Consider the following 22346-nt stretch of genomic DNA (forward strand, 5'->3'; position numbering starts at 1 on the left):
TCTCTCGTTTTCTCTCACCATTCTTTCCTTTCATTGGTCACCAGATGATGCAGGGCAAGGAAGCCCCACAATTGGGGCTTAGCCTGCGAGGATTCTTGGCTTCACTCAGGAAAGAATTCAAGGGCAAGCCGGTGGTGTTAGACAGTAACTTTTATTGAAGCAACAGTGTACAGCAGTAGCAGTGGGACTGCTCTTTGTGGAGCAGAGCCACACCGTAGGCAGTGTGCCCAGAATAGCAGCTCAGAGGCAGTTCTGCAGTTATGTTTATACCCATTTTAATTGTATGCCAACTAAGCGGTGGATTGTGCAGAAATTTCTAGAAAAAGTCTGGTAACTTCCAGGTTGTTGGGTTGTTGCCATAGAGAGAGGCAGTAACTTCTGGGTGTTGCCGTGGCAATGGTAAACTGACATGGCACACTGATGGGCATGTCTTACGGAAAAGTGATTCCACCCTATCCCTGTTTCAGCTAGTCCTCAATTTGGTTCGGTGTCCATGCCCCACCTCCGGAGTTGAGTCTTGTCTTCTAACTCAGATGAACTGTATTTATTGCTACAATCAACATCTTCTGTTTGTGCATGGAATCCCATTCTTTCTTCTTTATGTAAGAGATTTGCTATGAAAAATAACCCCCTTCTTCAGCATTATTATTTTCTCCCTCTCTACAATTCATCCATCTCAGTATAGAAACATGTAATTTCTTCCATCTTCAAACAATCTTCTCATGAACCTACATTCTCTTCCATGCATAACCCCATTTCTCTGCACTCTGTGTCCACTTCTTCCCCTTTCATTTTCCTTTGAAGTCACTCAACAACTCTCATACCCATCACCCATCAAATTTACTATTATCAATGACAGTGATCTTTACATTGCTGAATTAAATGGCTGATTTTTACTTCCCATCTTATTTGAGCTAGAAGGAGCATTTTGTAAAGTTTGCCACTGTCTATTCTTTAAAATGTCCTCTTTACTTGGCTTCCGGTATACTTCATCATCCTGGCTGGTTTTCCTCTTGTCCTGCTGGCTATTCCTCCATCTCCTTTTGGGCTCCTTCTTCTCTGCCTAGACTTTAAATGTTAGAGAAAGCCAACACTCAATCATTAGATATTTTCTCCATCTATATTCACTGCCTTGGTGATCTCATTCAGCCTCCCGGCTTTAACTATTGCCAATATACTGATGATTTTCTAATTTATAAATCTATTCTAGATGTAGCCCCTTAAATCTAGTCATCTATATTGAACTGCATGTTTGACATAACCACTTGGATGTCTGAAAGGTTTCTTATAATTCTGTAAGATAGCACCCCACCAATGCCTCTCCCATACAGCCACACACAGAACTACTCTTCCTCTATTTTTTCCCATTGCTTCCATTAACTGACTACAGTCAATACTATGTTAATTGTATATTTTAAAATCATTGACAGAGTGTAATGGGATAGTTTGTAACACGAAGGGTAAATGTTCGAGGGGATGGATACCCCACTCTCCATGATGTGATTATTTCACACTCCATGCCTGTGTCAGAACATCTCATGCACTCCATAAATATATACACCTACTATATACCCCAAAAAGTTAAAAGTAAATAAATGTAAAAATAAAATTAAAAATTAAAAAAAGAAACAATTATTAACTCAGTTGCTCTAACCAGAAGCTAGAATTGACTTTGATTATTCTTTTTCACTTACCTACTGTATCCAATTCATCAGTGATTCCTGTTGTTACTATCTTTAAAAGTTATCCAGGATGTCGTTATTGATTGTGATCTTTCATCACTGCCATCTCTATCTAAACCAGCTTCACCAATTGACTATAGTATGCAATATCCAGTACAAGTCTCCCTGCTTCTTTTCTTGCTACCATTTTTTTTTTAATTCAACCCAGGTGTCAGAGTTATCCTTTAAACCATAAGATCATTAATTTCTCTCTTATGTACCAAGTTCTCCAGTGGATAGCCATTACAACGAAATGAAATCCAAAACTCCCTATCATAGTTTACAAAGTTTTGCATTATCTGAATTCTGCCTAACTTTCCACTTTATTTCTTACCACTTTCTACTTTGATCTCTCTGCTCTAGCTACAGAGGTATTCTTTTGTCTCTTTGAACATGCCAAGCTTGTTTTTTATACTAGAGTCTTTGCACTTGCTGGTCCCATAGCCTGGATTTCTCTTCTTCTAGGAGTTTGTATCACGCTGCCTGAGTTTATTTTGGTCATTACTCAAATACCAACTTCCCAAAGAGAGTTTCTGTGACCATCATATCTGAAATAGCACCTTATTCATTCTCTACCCTTAGAGGCTACCTTATTTTCTTTATAGCTTTTACCATACCTCTCTACCCTTAAAGTCTACTTGGTTTTCTTCACAGCACTTACAATACCTGATATTATATCATATTTTATTGACTTTTAATTCACACTAGAATATAAGCTCCATAATAGCAGGATATTTTGTCTGTTGCTTTCACTGTCATATCTCCAGCACCTACAGTAAGGTACCAAATAAATAATTTTTGAGTTAATAAATGCATTTAGGAACCACTGGAATAAACCACTATCTCATTATCTTTATTTAATATGTTAAGTAGGAAGGAATGTTTACTATTTTAACATTTTCATTTTCATTAAGAGTTTAAGAAGATGTTCATGTCGTTATATCATTAAAGGCTCAAAATAAAATAATTTTAGTGGCTATATATAATTTCATGTATTTACTTAGCATTTGCCTATATAAGACATTTGTTTCCACATTTTCATAACTATGCTGTAAACATTTCTATACAAATCCTTTTTTTGAAGTTCATATTATCTCTTTAGAATTTTTCCTAAGAGGTAGAAATTTTTGATCAAAGTATAGAAAATTTAAGGTTTTTATTTTATATAAATATATGATTTCCAGCCAGTTATACCAATTTGCAAAGCAAATTCATTCATTTATTTACTTCAATAATATTTATTAAGTGAACAAAATAGATAAGACTTCTTGCTCTCTTGGAATCTTGAAGCTTAAATTCTAGTGATATATGGCAGATAATAAACTGTCCTAATAATAACAAGTCAGTGATGTATAGAATATGACAGAGGATGACAAACGCTATGCAAAAAAAAAAAAAAAAGAAGAAGGAAACTAGAGCAAGGTGGGAGGTTGCGACTGCTGCAGGTGGGCAAAATGTTCACGTAATAAAGGGAGTGTTCTGGTAGTTCTCATTTAGGAAATGAGGTCTGAGCTAAGGCTTAAAAGGTGAGGAAGATGTGTATGGTGCTAAGAATAAGAGCATAGTGTAGGTAGATGTGCCCATTCACTGCATCTTTGCCAGTATGGAGTCATTATCATTGTGATGTATGAATTTCTTCTGTTGAATTTATGCTAAAGTTTAAAATAAGCCAGAATATTCTAAAAGGTATGTAAAATTATGTATCTCACGGTACATCTCTAACTTCATCTGCTTTCAGACAGTCCTGCACTCACTCTCTTACCACACTGACCTTTTAATTATTTGAATGTGCTGGTGGTTTCTGGCTAATTTGGGACAGTCACACTTGTTACTTACTAGCTGGTATATTATTTCTCTCTCTCACTCACTCATTTTCTCTCACTCTGTGTCTTTCTCATACACACACACACACACACACACACACACACACACACACAAACTGCCTTATTACGTCCCAACTGAAAAATGTTCTCAGTTTGTGTGTTTTTTCTTCTGGGAAATTATCACGGAGACTCCTAACTTGGTCAGGTTCTATTATTGTTTACTATTACAGCACACTGTAGGGTTATTTGTGGTCTTGGTAGTGACGTAAATAATGATAAACAAAAGATAAAATACTGTAAAAGCCTTATTGATGTGATAGTAATACTTCTTAATATAACAACACAATTTTAAACCTTATTTTTATACAATGAATTGCATTGCCCAAGGATATATTGAAGTTTTAACCCTCAGTACCTGTGAATGTGATCTTACTGGAAAATAGGTTATTTGCACACATAATCAAGATGTCATTAGGGTGAGACCTAACCTAATATGACTTATGTCTGTATAAGAAGAGGAAAAGAGACACAGACACTGAGGCACACCAGGAGAATACCATGTGATGACAGAGGTAGAAATTGAAGTGATGAACCTATAAGGCAATAAAGTTTTCCAGCAACACCAGAAGCTGTGGAAATGACATGGAACATATTCTCCTTTAGAACCTCCAGAAGAAACCAACCCTGCCAACATCTAGATTTTGGATTTCTTGTCTCCAGAAATGTGAGATTAAACGTTTCTGTTGTTGGCTGGGCGTGGTGACTCACGCCTGTAATCCCAGCACCTTGGGAGGCCGAGGCGGGCAGATCACGAGATCAGGAGATCAGGACCATCCTGGCCAACATGGTGAAACCCAGTCTCTACTAAAATACAAAAAATTAGCCAAGCGGGGTGGTGCATACCTGTACCCCCAGCTACTCGGGAGGCTGAGGCAGCAGAATCGCTTGAACCCGGGAGGTGGAGATTGCAGTGAGCCGAGATCGCTCCACTGCATTCCAGTCTGGTGACAGAGCGAGACTCTGCCTTGAAAAAAAAAAAAGTTTCTGTTGTTTTAAGATAGCCAGCTTATGGTACTTTGTTATGGCAGGCCTAGAAATCTAACACATATATTTTAAATTTTATATATATATATATATATATATATATATATGTTCACATATTACATGTTTTGATAAAATGTTTTTTAATTTTATAAAATCACATTTATTATATTGTAAACTATACACATTTTCTTATGTTGTTCTTTGACATAATACAAATTACTTATGCAAACTTATGATAAACAGAGATTTATTTGGATCACATAGAACCAAATAAATAGAATGTGGGAAATCAAAGACTGAGGGGCCCACATCTGGCTAAAGTCATTTTACTTGCATTATAACGTGGTAGAAGGCAAGATGTGGGCATATGGGTGACAGAGCAAGAGATCATAATCAACATAAATCCATTTGTGAAAGTGGAGCCCTCATGATCTAAATGCCTCCCATTAGGTCCCACCTCCCAACACTGTTGCATTGGGCATTATTTTTCAACACATGCTTTTGGGAGGACACTTCTAAACTACAGAAACAATAAACATGGAAATAAATGATTTCAATGGTGATAGTTGCTATGAAAAAGATGACGAGTGAATAGCAGAGAGTAGTACTTTAAATAAGGTAATCAAATAAAGCCTCTCTGAGGGGGTGACCTTGAGGCAGAGATTTGAATCGTGAAATTATTTATTTCCACGTTTATTGTTTCTATAGTTTTAATGTGTTGTTTTAAGCCACTGAGTTTGTGGAAATTTTTATAACTGCAATAGGAAACAAATAGTTTCTTTATTTGTAAAATAAGCATCAGCAACCTTGTAGAATTGATGTGAGGTTTTAAAGGAAAATAATAAGTGATTTGAATGCATACAAAGGAGTTAGCAAGTAAAGGAATAATATGTGAGATATTCTCTGAAAGCGCAGAGAATATTCATGTGAGCATGATTCAGCCCCCCCACCCTATGCCTCCGTATGAGGCCCCGGGAGGAGCTAAATCTGATTCTCTTCTTCCCCATCCTCATCTCCAAGGCCTTTTAGTATCTGGCCCTGCTTTTCCCTCCATCCTTATCTCTATTTGATCCCCCACTCATTCTCTTCACTCCAACCATACTTTCCATCCAGGTTTTTTGTCTTTGCTGTTTATTCTCCTTGGAACTCCCCTATATCATTACAGAGCTGTCTTGTCATTTAAACCTCAACTGAAATGTTACCTCTTTTTGAAAGGACTTTAGCGATCACTCAGACCAAAGCAAACTTCACTGCAACTCTCTACCATATTTCCTTAATTTTGCTTTTTGTAGTGCCTAGAAGAAACTGAAATTTATCCAAATATATTGAACATTTATTTCTAGGTTTATTTTCTCTCTAACTTCTCCAGAATGTTAGTGAAATGAGGACACTGTTTTTCTCACTGTTACGTTTCAGAAACAGAAAGGCACATAATTATGTACTTAATAAATTTCTATTGCCTTCCTACATGACTAAAGACAGCACTGCTTTTAGAAATTTTGAGAAAGTGAGTTAATAATGTCCTTTTTGTTTAAGCCGGTTAGAGAGTTTTCTGCACTTGTGTCTTAACTAATTGAACTTTTCCCTCCTGAGTGTGTCTATTAATTCATCTATCTATCTATATGTCTATCTATCTATATATTAAAAATCAGATAAAAGAGCAAAGTATGAAAGACAAATTAACAATTATCTGAGCCTGTCACCGAGTTACTATTTTGTTGAATGTATTGTGTATAGATACAATACAATAAGATATTTTCTAATTTCTAATGCATTCATATAACTATATCAATGTCATATACTGTACTACTAATATAATCTATTTTTATGTATGATAATATGAATATACACTATTATACAAATGTTCTTTTATAATTATTTCAATCATTATGTAATAATGACATTCTAATTATCCAATACAAATCTATCTAGTATCTAAATATTTAATACCTAAATCTAATATCTAACACATAAATATCAAATATGACATTCTAATTATCTAATAGTGACATTCAACATTCTCTTGGGAATATTCTAATTATACTCTGTGATGTGGTATAATTTACTGTTTTTCATTTGATATTGTCATATAACAGTGTAATAGACAGTGACTTCATAGCAGAGGGTGTGTTTATTGTCGACAAAGAGTGGTCAGAGATGTTTTTCGAATTATGTGACTTTTAAGCTAGAACAGAATTGATAAGAAAGGAGTCTGACATAGGAAAATCTGGGGGAAGAGCCCTCCAGGAAGAGGAAATAGCTACTACAAGTGTCTTAAGGCAAGAAATAGGTTGGTATCTTCAGAGACTAAGGGGACGCTGATGTGGCTGCATTTCCTGCCTAGAAGAGGCAAGTTGATGCAAAGGAAGAAGTTATCGGACGTGAAGTCAGAGTTGCCTAAGCCATGGAAAGAAACTTGAATTTTTTCTAACTTCAGCGGACAGAGAGTTTTAAGCAACAGAGGTGATTGAATTGCTTTGCAGTTTTGAAGTATCACTTTGGCTTTACTGTGGAGACTTCATAACCACTTCACGTTACTTCTGTCCAGTTCACATCAGGTTTATTTCTAAGAGTTAAATGTAGTGTTACTGTTGTTGCTGTGTTGCTGCTGCTGTTTCTTTTATCAATGTGACTTTTTTCTCATTGTAGTTACTAAGTAGTTATTGTTTAACTACATGAAATTAGTTATTAAAATAATTTTTCATTTTACTCTGTTCTTTTATTGATGCTGGGACATCTTCAATTGGTATTTTTAGACTTCTGCAGGTATAATTTTATATTATCTGCAAATAATAATTATTTTTCCTTCTACTTTCTGACATCTGTGATTATTATTCTGTCCCTTGATTGAATGCACTCTCTGACACTTCCACAGGAACGTGAAGTACTAGTTCTCACAAACTTCCTTGCTTTGTTCCCTACTTAAAAGCAATACTCTTTGTCACAGACTGCTAGTTGTTCCATAAACCCTCCTTCAGTACTAGAACACTTGATGTTTAGCTGGGTGCATGAATGACCAGACTACATTTCCCAGCTTCTTTTGCAACTCCACTTGGCCATGTGACTGAGTTCTAATGAGTTGTGAGTTGAGATGTGCCATTTCCAAATTTTGCCTTTTAAAGAAATAGGTGTCTGTTCCCATTTTTGTTTATATCATCTGGTAAATTTCAGTCAAAAATTTTTACTTTCAACTTTTCTGAGCCACATTGCTTTGGAAGTTTTGTGTTTGTTTGTATAAATATAATGCTATTGGTTATTATCATTAATTTGTCTATGAGTCTTCTCATTAAGTGGGGCGCTGATTTGACTTACATATTTGTTCTCGTTCGTCATCACATTACGTTTTTTTCTCTGATCTTATTTAGCCTGTTTTGTTTCATTTCTTATCTGAAGAATACCAAAGATATCAACTAATTTTTATTCTGCTAAGTTTTTGTTTTATATTTTTAAAATGCACATTCAATTTAAAATTTTCAAATATCACTTTTAGAGCCACAAGAGTTTCTTTAAATTCTTCTCTATGAAATATTAATAGCCACATCTGATGCTTGAAATCTTCTTTGTATTTTCTCAGTGATTTATAAAACTCCCACAACCACTTTGCGAGACAGGAACACATTTTATCTTCAATTTGCAGGGCACAAAGCTGAAGTCGAGAAGAGTCAAACATTGAGACAGGGTCACATAAATATTTCTTGTTAAAGCTACATTCACAATAAGTTTTGGCTGATTCTTAAGGCCAAAATTACAATAAGTTAAAGTGAAGAAATAATTACTTCTTCCCAAATTCAGTCCCACAGTGAGTAAGCCTATTTCCAAAACAGTGAACCTAACGTTGGATCTGTTTTCATATATTTATGAAAATATGTTTTTATGAATTCATCTATATATTCATAAAATCTCTTCATTTCCTGTGTTGTTTTAATGTTTCCCAAGCCTATACTTTAAATTACTGACTAAATGTTTTATAGGGTTGATTATGTTCCTTATTGTTTCCTATTGATTTTAGAGTTATTTTTTAGTTTCTCCACTTGTTAAATAGCTGTGGTCACTTTTGTTCTTCAGCCACTACTGCAGAACCTGGCAACAAATGCTACTTAGCTAGCTGTCTTTGCTTGCTGTATTCCTGTTCTCTTCCCTTCTGTGTTATAGAGCATTTTACATATTGGTGCTATGCTGTTATTATTTGTTTTTCTTCTCATTTATTTTGAATTGGGGCCATGGATTGTCCCCACTGCCAAAAATAGATGAATACATTTTCCTTGATATCTCTGTTCTAGGAAAATCTTTGACTTAACCCTCTCTCTCCACTTTGAACAGTGGTTCTCAAACGTGGATGTGAAAAAGTACAGAGCATCAATCACCCCTCCAGACTTACTAAAGAAATCTTCCAGTTGCAGCTTCAGAATCTGTCTTTTTTAGCCCAACTTCCAAAACTGGTTTGCATATTTTTTTGGACCAATGCCTTGAAACATGCACTGAACAATTTGCACATATATTGTTTTTATTCTTTGTTCAGTCATTTAGCTGCTTTGTGGGAACAGGGGGCTTGGGGGACAGTGAAGAGATATCTGGGGCTGTGAGTAGTTGCAGTCAGGAAGTTTTTTTTCTTAGTTGTTGGTTTGTTTCTTAGTTGCTTAGTTTGATTTTTTGGCTCCTATGCACTGGCATCAGCAGCACCGTGTTGGGGGCATACTCTCCTCTGTTGGTGAAGAATGGCCTTTTTGTGTTTCAGTGGGGGGGGGGGGAGGGGGGAGGGATAGCATTAGGAGATATACCTAATGCTAAATGACGAGTTACTGGGTGCAGCACACCAGCATGGCACATGTATACATATGTAACTAACCTGTACATTGTGCACATGTACCCTAAAACTTAAAGTATAATAATAATAATAAAAAAACAAAGCGAGAAACTCATTTTCATAAAAAGTCCAGGGTTGTTGAGGTTTTTGTTTTGTTTGACTCTATGTATTTTTCTGTGCAGAAGGCTGTGGCTGTGATTTTCAAGAGATTGCTTCTACTTCTCTCCGACATTCTGTCTGGTTAGAAGGAAGATAAACTACAGGTTGGCAGGTAGTTAGGGAGGCAGTCACATAGGTTGTATGGCTTTGCATCTTGTCCAGCATTTAGTTTCTCAGGAATGCATATTTGCAGTGGAGAAACAAGCTCCACACAGTGCAGCCTACACTTCCTCCAGATCTGCTCAAGTCTAATTTCCTTGCTTCTTCAAATTGGAAGATCTGGACCAAGGTAGTGATAGGGGTTGTATATTGATTTTTGAGTCTTCTTTCAATCTGGGCCAAATTATACTGGATCTGGATCATACCTCAAGAATTATATTGATTAAGACTCAGTTTTGTTTCAAGTTTCAGCATTGATGAATCCTTTCTGTTCATTTTGGTTAGTCACAGGGTGAGAGGTTTTATAAGCCGACACTATTTCCGCTTGCTTTCCCATAGCTTATTCAGTATATTGAAAAATTTTCGGGAAACAACAGCAAAATCCTACATAATATTCCTTCTTGAATATCAAATTTCTGTTTTTGACTTTCCATTGGAATAAGTCAGGAATCTCTACATAAGACAATGCTTGAGGGTAAAAGATGAGTGAATGCGGAGATCTTTGTGAGATTGAGATGGCTGGCATCAGCTCTGAAGCCATGCGATCATTAATAGTAAGTTTCTGCTCTGCCATTTACAGATGCTGTAATCTGAATCGAACTTTCAATTTGTTCAAAATTCAGTTTTCTTTTAACTTTGTAAAATAAAAATAACCCTTGTTACTACATGTTGTGACATTTTTAACACAGATTAAGTGTGATAATATAAATCTGAAGTATTGAGCACTGCACCTGGCAGAGAATGAGCTCATTATAATATCAATCTCCTTATTCTTTCCCTTGTTTAACCATCAGTGGTGAGAAACAGCTGTTGATTTGCCAAAATATATGCATAATTTTATAAATGAAAACATCCAAAATCTCTTTGGGTGGCCTATTAAGGAATGAGCTACAGGGTTTTTCACCTTTATTACTATTGACAAGTTGAGACAGATAGTTCTTTGGGTTTTTTTGAGGGGGTGTCATCTTGCTGAATTTAGAATGATTATCAGCATTCCCAGTTTCTATTCAATAGATGCCGATAGCACTAAGAGCCACCCCAGTTGTGACAACCAAAAATATTTCCAGACTGCAAAATGTCTTCTTGGGATGGGGTGCAAAATCACCCCCAATTTGAGCACGACTGAGCTAGAGGAATGAAAAGGACATTGTGTTGGAAGAGGGTGGGGACTTAAACTTTGAAATGTTGTTCATAGCTTGGAAGAGGCTCACCTTAGCCGTTTCTCCCATTGCGTGAACTAGGCTTTTTGTGCCTAGGTGTTAGTGAATGGATGTCAGAGCAGAAGGTAGGAGACAGGAGAAGAGTTTTCTCTATTTAGAGGGAATGGAAAAGATGCAGGGCAGTGTCAGAAGGTTTCAGATCTCTCATGAGCAAATGCAAAACTTCTGTGTTCTCAAGACTGGAAACACATTTCTCAGCCAAGGGAAGAGGCTAATTGAGAGGAGTGATCGTGCCTCTTCTTCATTTTCTTAGTAAGCTCCTGAAGGTGGCAAGACTGCAGAAAAGCAATGCTTTTAATACCTCAGGGTCTTCTTAGTGCCTGAAATTGAACATGGAGGCATTGAGATGATTTCATTGTGCCTCAGAAGTTATTAAACTGGGTCAGGCAAGTCTGCACTCTGGCTCCCCATGTGCAGGTGCAAGCAGTGGCCCCAGTGGGGAATCCGAAGGCAGTTCCCTGGCTGGTGGGGTAATGTTCCAGGCAGGAACACAGCTGCCTCTGCTGCACAAAAAATCTGCCTGAAAAGTGGGAGACAGCAGGTTGCAGTAAGCCCCACTCAGCTCCCACACACTTGGCAAGTCAGTTTTCATACCCACAGTGTTCTGCTAGCAGCAGCTAACTGGGTTTCAAGTGGCCTGTGCTCAGTATTTAAAACTGTCCCAGGCCATAAGCTTTCCCTATGGACACAGAAACCATATCTTTCAGGCTGCATCCTTTCCAGTCCACCTGTGAAGCAGGGCTATGCAGCTCATGTGCCTTGTTGCCATAGCACACTTCTCACTTGCCCCTCGGTTCTGGCCAATCAGCTTTGTCCTTACTAAGGATTATATCACAAATCCCAGTTGGGCTCTTCTCTCAAACTGTGACTGCAGCCTGAGTTAGACTTCTGCAATGTCCCCTGTGAGGTGGGATCAGGAATGGCTTCCCTCCATTCTTGCTGGAATCTGGGAGTGCACGGAAAGCATGTCCCGATGCTGCTCCTTCTTATATATTCCTTACTTTTCACTGAATCACCTCTAGAGCTGAGTAGGTTTGAAGTCTTCCCTCATGACTTGTATTGCCTGGCTCCCCTGTGGGAGTATATGTCATGACAGCAATCTGTCCCTCTCTCATGCTCTGGGGACTAATGGTTTTCCATCTGTTTTATGACGTAGTTTGTTGCCTGCCACTTCATTCAAAGGGTCTGTGGTTTCTTTCAGTTCTTCTGTTAAGTTCTTATGTTGTTTCTTCGAATAAATTTTACAGCATGAATCTCTACATGCCATTTTGTCTTACTAAGTGGGATAAGTATGCTTATAATGCTTCCAATCTGCCATCTTGGAAAAAAAGAAAAAAAAAACTTTAAATATTTTGTGTGTAATGTGCTATGGAAGAGATCTTTTCACGTTGTATCTGTTTAGGAATTGATGGGCCTCCCGTATCTCAATGTCTAAGTGTCTTGCTTGACTTAGGGAGTGTCATCTATTATTTCAATAAATAGGTCTTTGAAAACATGTTTTCTCTCTTTGCCTTCTGGGCTATCAGTGATTTTTATATTTGGTCACTTTATGTTGTTAGATATATTCCAAAGGTTTATTTTATTATTTTCTTTTTTCTTTATTTTTGTCTGACAGTGTTATTTCAAAAAAAAAACTGTCTTCAAGCAAAATGTGATCTTAAAATAAGTCAGTTACGATTGAGTATATTGTTGAAGCTTTCATACGTATTTTTTAGTTTGTTCACTGCATTCTTTGGCTCCAGAATTTCTGTTCGTTCCTTTTTTTATGATATCTGTCTCTTTGGTAAAGACAGGGTGGCAGTGGCCTTGCTGCTGCCCTGCCACTGGGTGTTGGATGCCACCTTCAGTGATGGCAGTCTAGGCCAGTGGTTGAAAAACACATGTGCCACATATGCCTTATCCCCAGTGGTGCTCACACCTCAGCCCCAGGTGTGGTAGCCCATGAATGCTCATGTCTAAGCCCCAGGTTAGCAGCCAGCTCTTCTTTTGCATCTCAGCCTCAGTGTTGCTTGGCTCGAAGACAGTGTGCAGTCTGTTGGGGGTGAGGCTCTAAAATTCTATCTTGCCCAGCCTCGATGTTCATGTCTTTGCCTTGGTTGCAGTAGCCTGTGGTCACTCATGTCTGAATCTCCAGGGAAACATCAGATGTTTAGTTTGCACCTAGGCCTCAATGCCACTGGGCTCCAGGACAGTATGTAGTTCATCGGTAGTGAGGCTCTGCAGTGGTGCCTCATTTGTGCCTCAGTCCTAAAAGCAGCAGCCCATGCCTTGGTCCCACCTCTGCACCAGATGCTGTAGTCTGTAGTCACTGATGCCTGTGTCCCTGGAGCAGCAGTTTGTGCTTCTCTTGCACCTCAGCCCTGGGCTACTGGGCTCCAGGACAGTGCTCAGTCTGTTGAGGGCAGGGCTCTAAAATGGTACTTTGTTGTAGCTGCTTAAGTCTCAAGAAGTGTGAGGGACCCAGCAGGAGCATTCTCCCTGAAGCAGTGCCATCATACAATCTCCTGGCAGCTTTCTGTGTTAGTTTCAGGGCCCATGATGGTTGAAGGGATCTCCTGTGGCTGGGATTGTAGGAGTCTACAGTGAGAATGTAGGCCACTGAGGCTCTCTCACCTATCCTTTCTCTGTATTTTGGAGTCTCTCTCAGCTCACTGCTGATCCTGGATGAGCAGGCTGCCTTGATTTCCTCTCCATCTCTGCTTTAAGTATTGCCTATCACTTTTCTAATGGATTCCAGTGATTTCCTTTGAATTATATATTCAAAGTGTGATTATCAACTCACCGTTTGGTTCTTTTTAATGGAGAAAGTGAGTACAAAATGCCTCTACTCTGCCATATTCATGATTTCCAAGAAATAATTTTTAAAGGTTTTCAAATATTTTATGGAATTATAATGATTATGGGCATAAGAAGAATTATGGAGAAGAATGGAGCGAAATAAAAGCTTCATTCATTCTGCTGTCATATTTGATTATATCTTGAGGTCAAATTGATCTTTGCTATTGTCTTGATTGCCTGCTCTGGCTACAGCTAATCCTGGGCAGGCTTTGCAGCTCCTACCACTTCCAGGCCCACAGCTGCAATACCAAGCTTGCTCACCAAAACAAGTGTTTATTCATTATATCTTCAGTAGATTTTATTTTATAAATATGAATTGTTTATATGCATTTCTAATATGTCAAATGCTTTACTAGCTTTTTAATATCTTTATATCCATTTTCCCTGGATCATTAATTACTGTTCTTAATTCAGTGGTTCTTAACTGGAAGAGATTTTGCCACTTAGAGGATACTTGGCAATATCTAGAAATATTGTCGGTTGTCATAATTGGTGGCAGCAGGGAATGCTACTGGTATTTAATAAGCAGAGACAGAGATGCTTCTAAGCATCTTATTGGACAAAGGACAACCTCATACAAGAAACAATTATACTGCCTAAAATGTGATGGTGCTGACAGTGAGAAACCCTGAGTTTAACATAATGTGCTCAGAACTCAAAAAATGATCCACTTTCTCAAAAATTTGCTGCATTTTTTCTTCTGGTCAGAATGTGCACACTGGAAATTCTTCCTGAAGGATTTGTGTGAGGAGACCTATTCTATAGCTGTTAAATGATTGGCATGGAGGTTGATAGATGGAGGTGAAGTCAGCCAAAACTTAACTGATATTTAACAGCCAGAAAATACCCAACCTGGAAAGTATTCATTCATAGCATCACAAACCACTAAAGAAAAATGATATTTTACCTCTGAGAAAGTTAACAGCAAAAGCATAGTCTTTCTAATTAGTTTTTAGCTTGCAATCTAAATAAATGATAAGTAGAGAATATCAGGTCATAAAATATCATTTAATTTTAAGAAATATTTTCGTAAGACTATTGACATAAAAGTGATTTAAGAAAGAGAGTTACATTTAGCACAAGATTTTGCATTTTTCAAAAGTATATGATACTGGAAAAACATATAACTACATATTATTTTGAATTTGATCTATGTAGCAAACTTTGTCCAGGCCTCTTTAAGAACATTGCATAAATTTGGCATCATTACTAACATCTCCATGTTACGAAGATTTTCATAGAAGCAATATTTTCTTGTGTCTCTAAATGGGAGAGAGTGCCTCTCCCCACTAAATTACCATATTAAAGTGGACTGTTCAGCATTTATTTTCTTCAACCATTCTGTCTAAAATTCAGCCTGATGTATTAGCATGAGTCCTCCTGCAAAATTGGTCAATGGGTAGTTATGCTTTTGTGTGTTTTTCACATCAAAAAAAAACCCCACAAGAACAAAAACAAAACAAACACAAAAATGCTCAGTAAATATTTAATAAATAAATTGTTCTATTCAAGGGGATTGAGAATGGACCTTGCTCCATTGCTTATTTTTTTTTCTGTATTTTCAACATCTGCCTTTCTACTGGCTAATTAACTATAGTTTATAAATATGTTTAATATTAAATAAAAATTTAAGAAAGAGGGAGCATCAGGAACCACTTTAAAGGTGAATTGTAAAAAAATGTGATAATAACTTCACTCTGCTTTTCCTTCTCACTTGTTTTCTTCTCTCTTCTTTTCTTTCCACTTAAGCCTCACAAGAGTGAAGCTTCTTGTCTGTCTCTTCTTACTTACCAATCACTCTTTCTTCAACCTGGTGCTCTCTGACTCCTGTCTCTACCACTCAAATAAAGCTGTACTTTGCAAGACCATCAAAGACATTTTAATTATCAAATCCAAAGGCTCCTTTTGGGTCTTTCAGGTCTCCAAACAAATTGCATCTTCTTGAAGAGGAATTTCCTGACCACCTGAGTTAAATCGCATGACATTCTCAAACCTTTTGCCGTATTTTACATTCTTGATAGTCCCTAGTACTTGATCAAAAAGCTATCTGTAGTTATTATACCTATTAGCTGGGTGATGAAATAATCTGTACACCAAACCCCCATGACACAGAGTTTACCTATATAACAAACCTGCACATATATCCTTGAACCTAAAAGTCAAAAAATAAGAAATCAACTGTAGATATTTGTTTATGTGTTTATTTTCTTTCTGCCCCCACTAGTATAAGGGAAGGGACTCAGTCTCGTCCACCAGATCCTAAATAATACTTAGTAGACACATATTAAGCATTCAAGTAATATCTGTTTACTGACTGGGACTGATCAATTTGCCTCTTACATGACGTCTCTGGAACATTTGTCGATGAAGACCATTTGCTTCTAGATGCCCCTTCATGGCTTTTGAAATAGTACCCTTCCTTTTCAGTCTCTTTTGCTAACTTTCCAATATGATGTGATCTGTTTGAGAAAAGGGACTGCTATTAGCATATTTGCTGGCACATGAAGGACTCGCAAAACACTCATAAAACATCCTTCTATTTGGGCTTCAGTATGAAAGATCTTAACTGAACTGTGTGTTTAAAATGATGTGTTTTGAAAGAAGTATTATTTTTGGGCCACGAAGATGCCTAAATATTTCTAGTGTGATAATTGGGTATTGAGAAACTTGGAAGTGTATGAATATATAAATTGCTTAGTAGTATGAACTGTAGTGTTTTGGTACTTGGTTCATACAATTACTTGACTGAATGCTGTGCAGCTATTAAAATTATATTACAAATTATAATTATTAAGATAAACTTTATTTGTTATAAATTAACAAGGCATGACACAACATTATGCATAAAATATAAGTACAACTTTTTAAAATGTATGCAACAATGAAAACTAGCAAGAAATGAAACTTGCTAATTTTTTGTTTCAATGATTTTGTTGCATTGTTTCAATGAAACAATGAAAATTATAACAGAGACTGTAATAGCAGCTGAGTCATTTTATGGAATTCCAGATGTTTGTTCTTACTTTTTCAAATTCTCTGTAGCCTTTTAACTTTCATATATTTTAAAAACAATTCAAAGCTGAATACACTTTAAGCATCCTGTATAACTTGGAATGAACTTGTGATGAAATGTCAGAAGAGGTTAATGGTAGGTGTTGTCACGTTTGTTCAAGAAAAAGAGGTTAGTGGTAGTGGTGGCATCTTTGTTCAAGAAAGAAATACATCCCCTATTATTCATGGCCTTTGTGATTTTCTTTGTGTTTAATGTTTTCCACAAGTAGATTCTCCTCTCAAGGTATCGCACCCTGGAAATATAAATAAAGACTTAAATTACTCCCATGAAAGTGACTTCTAGCTGACACAATGAATCACTAGCAGACCTGGGAATGATACCTCTCAATTTACATTCTTAGACTTCATAAACATCCCTAAAACACTTCATCTCTCCTACATTGTTAGCTATATAATGAAGAGTTCTACATTTATTAGACTATAAGTCTTATGTTTTCCCTTTGATCGCTATCACTCTAGGTGGCAACAAAAGTCATTCTAACTTCACTTATAAGAGCCAGGTTTGTTTGACACACACATTGTGGAGTTCATTAAATTATTGCTTCTTCTCTGTCATTTATAATTTCGAGAATAAATCTATGTTCTTGAAATTTATTGCACCTGCATTTGCAGAGGCATAGAGAAATGTGGCAATTTATTCATAAAACGCTTTATCATGTAAATGAATGACGGCAAGTCTCTAGTTCACAAGATGGTTAGAGTAACAGAAAACACACAAATTCCAGCTTTATACATACAACAGTTTCAAGGCTATGTAGTTAGAAAAATATGATTGGAGGGTTGATCTGAGTTTAATGTATGAATTCACAGCCTCTGCAGGCTGTCCCTTACTCTACAGGAGTAAGGCCGTCAACCTGTGATATAGAAGCTACTAGGCTGGAGTACATTTTTTTGTCTCTGCGCACAAGAATGACTTGCTATCAGCTAATTTAGACAACCCACATACTCCCTCATTAGTGGCTAGCTACATATTTTTGTATTGTTTCTGACTTGAATAAGTTTATTGTGCATACATTGTCCAATTATAGCAACCTTGACCTGGAGAGTAAGCTCATCTTCTCTAAAGAATACCTGTGAGGGAAAAATAAACTTCCTTCAAACTATATATCACCCCAAGAAGAGAATGCTCCTCAAGCAGGTATACAACTCCAGAAGAAATATCAGACATTCTCTTAAGAAATTGAATGACTCAAGAGCAAAAACTTTGATACCATTTAGATGAATGCCAGCATAATCCCTACCCAGATAATCAAAGGCAAACCCCTCTGATTAGTAAGCCTTGCCCACATACCAAGAGTGCCCCCATAGGGTTTTTGATGTTAGTTTGTTTTCATTTTAACATTCAAAAGAGTATGTATAAGTGCAATGTAAACAAGCAGACAGACACCTTCAGAAGTCTTAAGAAATATAATATTACCATTAAATTAAAAAGCTTTCCATGTGCTCTCCTCAAGCACATCCCTTATCCGGGGATTGCCACCATGTTGAACTTTGTAGCATTCATTCCCTTTCTCTTCTCTTTGGAGTGTATAATGTTAATATCTCTCAACAATATATTTTGCAGTTGTCCCTGATTTTGAAGCTTGTACATATCATGTCATACTGTGTAAGTTATTCTGACTCTTTTCCGTCCGATATCATGTTTTTGAAATTCAATCCTTTGGATATATGCAATTATAGTTCACTTAGTTTTACTGATGTACAGCATTCAATTTTATGAATACACTAAAATCTATGTATTAATATTCTTTCAGTGGGCACTTACATTGCTTGGTGGCAAATTTTCAAACTTTCTATTGTCTGAATATGTCATTATTTCACCCTCACATTTGAAAAATACTTAAATTTGGCGTATGAGTTTAGCTTGGTGGGCTTAATCCCTTCTTATTCCCTTGCTGAAAAGTCAGCTCTCAGTGTAGTTGCAATATGTGAATTATCTTTTTCCTGTGAATTATTTTAATATCTTCTGTGTGCCTTTGGTATTCTGCTGTTTCACTGTTAGGTGTTTAGGTGTGCATTTGTTTTCATTTATTTCACTTAAAATTTGTTGGTCTTTCTCTATTTGAAGTTTAATGTCTTCAAAAATTGTGGAAAAACATCAATTATTATCTCTTTGACTATTTCCTTCACTCCTATTTCCTAGAGTCTATTGAGATTTTAATTACGTATATATGAGGCCTTCTCACTCAATACACCACATCTTTTAATTTATTTTTTATATTTTAATCTGTTTTTATTAGGCAGTATTCCAGATAATTTCTTCAGATTATTTTCCTTTCCAATTTAAAATATATGTATAGTATTTGCATTAACTAGAAATTTTTATTTAGAAGTAATAAAAACCAATGCCAACATTACCAAACATATGATTCAGCCTTCTAGGAAAGTTTTGGAAATACCGTCTAGTATAATTGAACATTTTTTTTCTCATTAGCTCACAAGACATTTTATTTCTCAAAAGTAATTGGTAATTTTTTTTAAGTGCTAACATTTTCAGCCATTCTAGGATATAGTATATGTTTACTGATACAATATTTTCTTCATTGATATTTCCTTTGCTAGTTCTTCTGCATCAGCATTTTGAGTAATATAAAAAGGTAGTCTGAGGCACTTTTTCACACTTGGTTTAATTTAGGTATGAATAATGTAAAGTGCTGATTTGTAGGAAATCTCAAAAATAATTTCCCAAGTTTTGCAGTTAGTGCCAAGGACATTTTGCAAATGTACTTATAATTTCGTTTACACACAAATAAAGAACTAAATTAAAAGAGAGGTAAAATGCTTATTTTCTTTGGAGCGCAGAACTTGTATACAGATATTGGTTGTGTACAACTCTGTTTATAGTGATAAATGAGAATAGTCTTTATGATGGTAGAAAAAAATTTCCACACATAACAGCAAAACTTTTTGTAAGGCTTTGGTAAGAAATATATGATAAATTATCTTTAAAGTCTTATATGCCAATATTAAGCTTTAAGTTTTGCCGAATAAAAGTCATAAATATCATCATTTCAGCTCCAGTCATATTTTTAACAAAGGGACTTATATGGTGACAAAACAGAAGTTATGCTTGAGGTGTAAATGTATTAAGTGAATATCTCTCTACTGACATTCAACTTCAATGAGCTAGCTAATCTTTAAATGCTAACAAATTTGCCAGTAGACACCTGACTCCCATTTATTTAATGTTTTATTATAGTTGTTATGTTATATGTTGTATTATTTTTGAGAAACTGATGGAATTAGTTACTATGCAAGAGTTACTTATTTTGTTGTGGTTGTATTAATTAAGCTCTTATGGGGGGAAAAAGCTCTGTAAAGTAGAATAGTTTAGTTGAAAAAGGATTTATGGGCAACTCTGTTTATGACCAAATCCTGGCACTTGCATTCATTAGCTGTATGACTAGGAATCTTTTCTGCACTTAAGTGCCCTCATTTGTAAAGTGGATATTATAATACATATGAATACATATGTGATAGAGGTATAGTGAAAGTAAGTTAAATAATACATTTTAAGCATCTAAAACAGGGTCTAACATCGTATATTGAAAATGTATTGTGTTTCAGTTGTGACACCAGATGCTAAGACATGGAGAGGACAGACAGCTCCTAGCACATAATAGGTAAGTTCATTTCCACCTATTTAGTGGTTCTTGGTCTTTATTCCATTTCAGATTCAGATCTGCACTGCTTACTCAATAGCCAGTTCCCAAGTATTTTTAAATTCTTGTTGCTTCCTCACCAGTATTTTTATTTTTATTTTTTTATTTATTTATTTTTATAAATGTGTTCCAGTTACTTTCCACTCCTTTTCCAACTGATGGGATAATGTACTTATGCATTCAGAAATCTACAGTTGCTTTCTATTACAATTGATTACACATCTAAACTTGCTGGCCTAAGAGGGGGAGTGGGTGATGAGATTTAACAACAGGCGAGTTGCTAAAATATACAAATCTCTATGACTGGCAGTACTGAGACTCCCACCTTTTCTAATAGTCTTGCCTCCTTAAGGGATCCTAACAGGACAATGAGATGAAAATATTTAGTAGTACAGACAAAGAAGCTACCTATGTTCTCAGAAGGCTTGTAATTCTCTCTTAACTCACAAACTCATTTTAATTATTTATTTTGCCTTCTCTTTCTCAATTCCCCCCAAGATGGTAACAAAACTAATTACATCTCATCATTTACTTTTATAGTATATTAACTCTACTCTGGTTCAACAATATCTCAACAACACAATATCTTCATTACCTAGAAGAGTAAGAATGTAACTATGTGCACCCAAGTTTTTGCACTGACTTTATATATAATTTGACAGTTGTCATTTAATGACCTCCATTGTTAAATTATGATAAACTACTGTTGTTACTAACTTTAGTTCTTCTGGAATAGGTCATATTACTATCATTTTATGGGAAGCTGTAGTTTACTTCCACTGGACAAATTCTTGAGTCTCATTTTTCTCATTCGTAAGATAATGATAATGGTACCTGATTCATTGGGCTTGCAGAATTAAGTACAATAAAATAAAAGCAATTACCCCAGTGCATTATTTACTATACACTAAATAGATGGTAATTTCACATGAATGAGAATATCTGAATAAAATCCCATTTACCTATATTATGTATTAGATGAACTTTAGAATCATAGAATTTAGAAATAGGGCAGTATGTTGGGAATTCTGTACTCTAGTGATTTCCAACTGTGTTGTAGGACACATTGGGTTTCTGAGGCTGTTGCATGAGAGGAGAACAAGCACTTGTTACCCTCTTTCACGTTATTCCACCAAAAGAGTTGTAGATTTCATTTACAACATAATTTCATTACCTTATAGAGCACTTATTGGGCAGATTTACCTCATTCAATTCATGATACACCACATAATCTGAAATAACCAACCATCCCAACATAGCACCTTCTGAAGATGTTTATAGGTCATTATGGATGGATTTCTTAATCACTGCCACAGTCCAGTCATAGTCATAGATATCAAATGCTTCAGAGAAGACTGAATATTCCAAAAGAAAGTATGTGTAATACTGATAAGTATGTTCTCCAAAACAATGAAGTTAAATTAGAAATCAACAAAGAAATAAATTTGTGAAATACACAAACAATTGAAAATTAAACTACACATTTCAAATAACCCATAGGCTAAAAAATGAATCATAGAGATAATTAGAAGAATGTCTTTAGCTGAATAAAAATAAAACCAAATATCAGAATTTATGGGGTCTGGCTAAAGCAGTGTTTAGAGGGAAATGTATAGCTATGATGCTTATATTAGAAAAGAAGAAAGATCTTAAGTAAATTAATCTCAACTTCTACCTTCAGAAATAGAAAAAGAAGAGCAAATTAAATCCAAAGCATGCAGAAAAAGTAAATATAAAGATTAAAGCAGAAATTAATAAAAGAAAAAACAAAGTAAATACAGAAAATCCATGCAGCTAAATGTTGATTCTTTGAAAATGAAAACCAAATTGACAGCCTTGTACGT

The 22346-nt window shown here is 35.9% G+C and overlaps 1 pseudogene; it reads left to right on the forward strand.

The window, feature by feature from the left end:
- LOC112130972 (melanoma-associated antigen C3-like) overlaps window positions 1-22346 on the forward strand; it is a 644458-nt pseudogene that overhangs the window by 583856 nt on the left and 38256 nt on the right.

Source organism: Pongo abelii, chromosome X (assembly GCF_028885655.2).
Source record: "Pongo abelii isolate AG06213 chromosome X, NHGRI_mPonAbe1-v2.0_pri, whole genome shotgun sequence".
NCBI lineage: Eukaryota > Metazoa > Chordata > Mammalia > Primates > Hominidae > Pongo > Pongo abelii.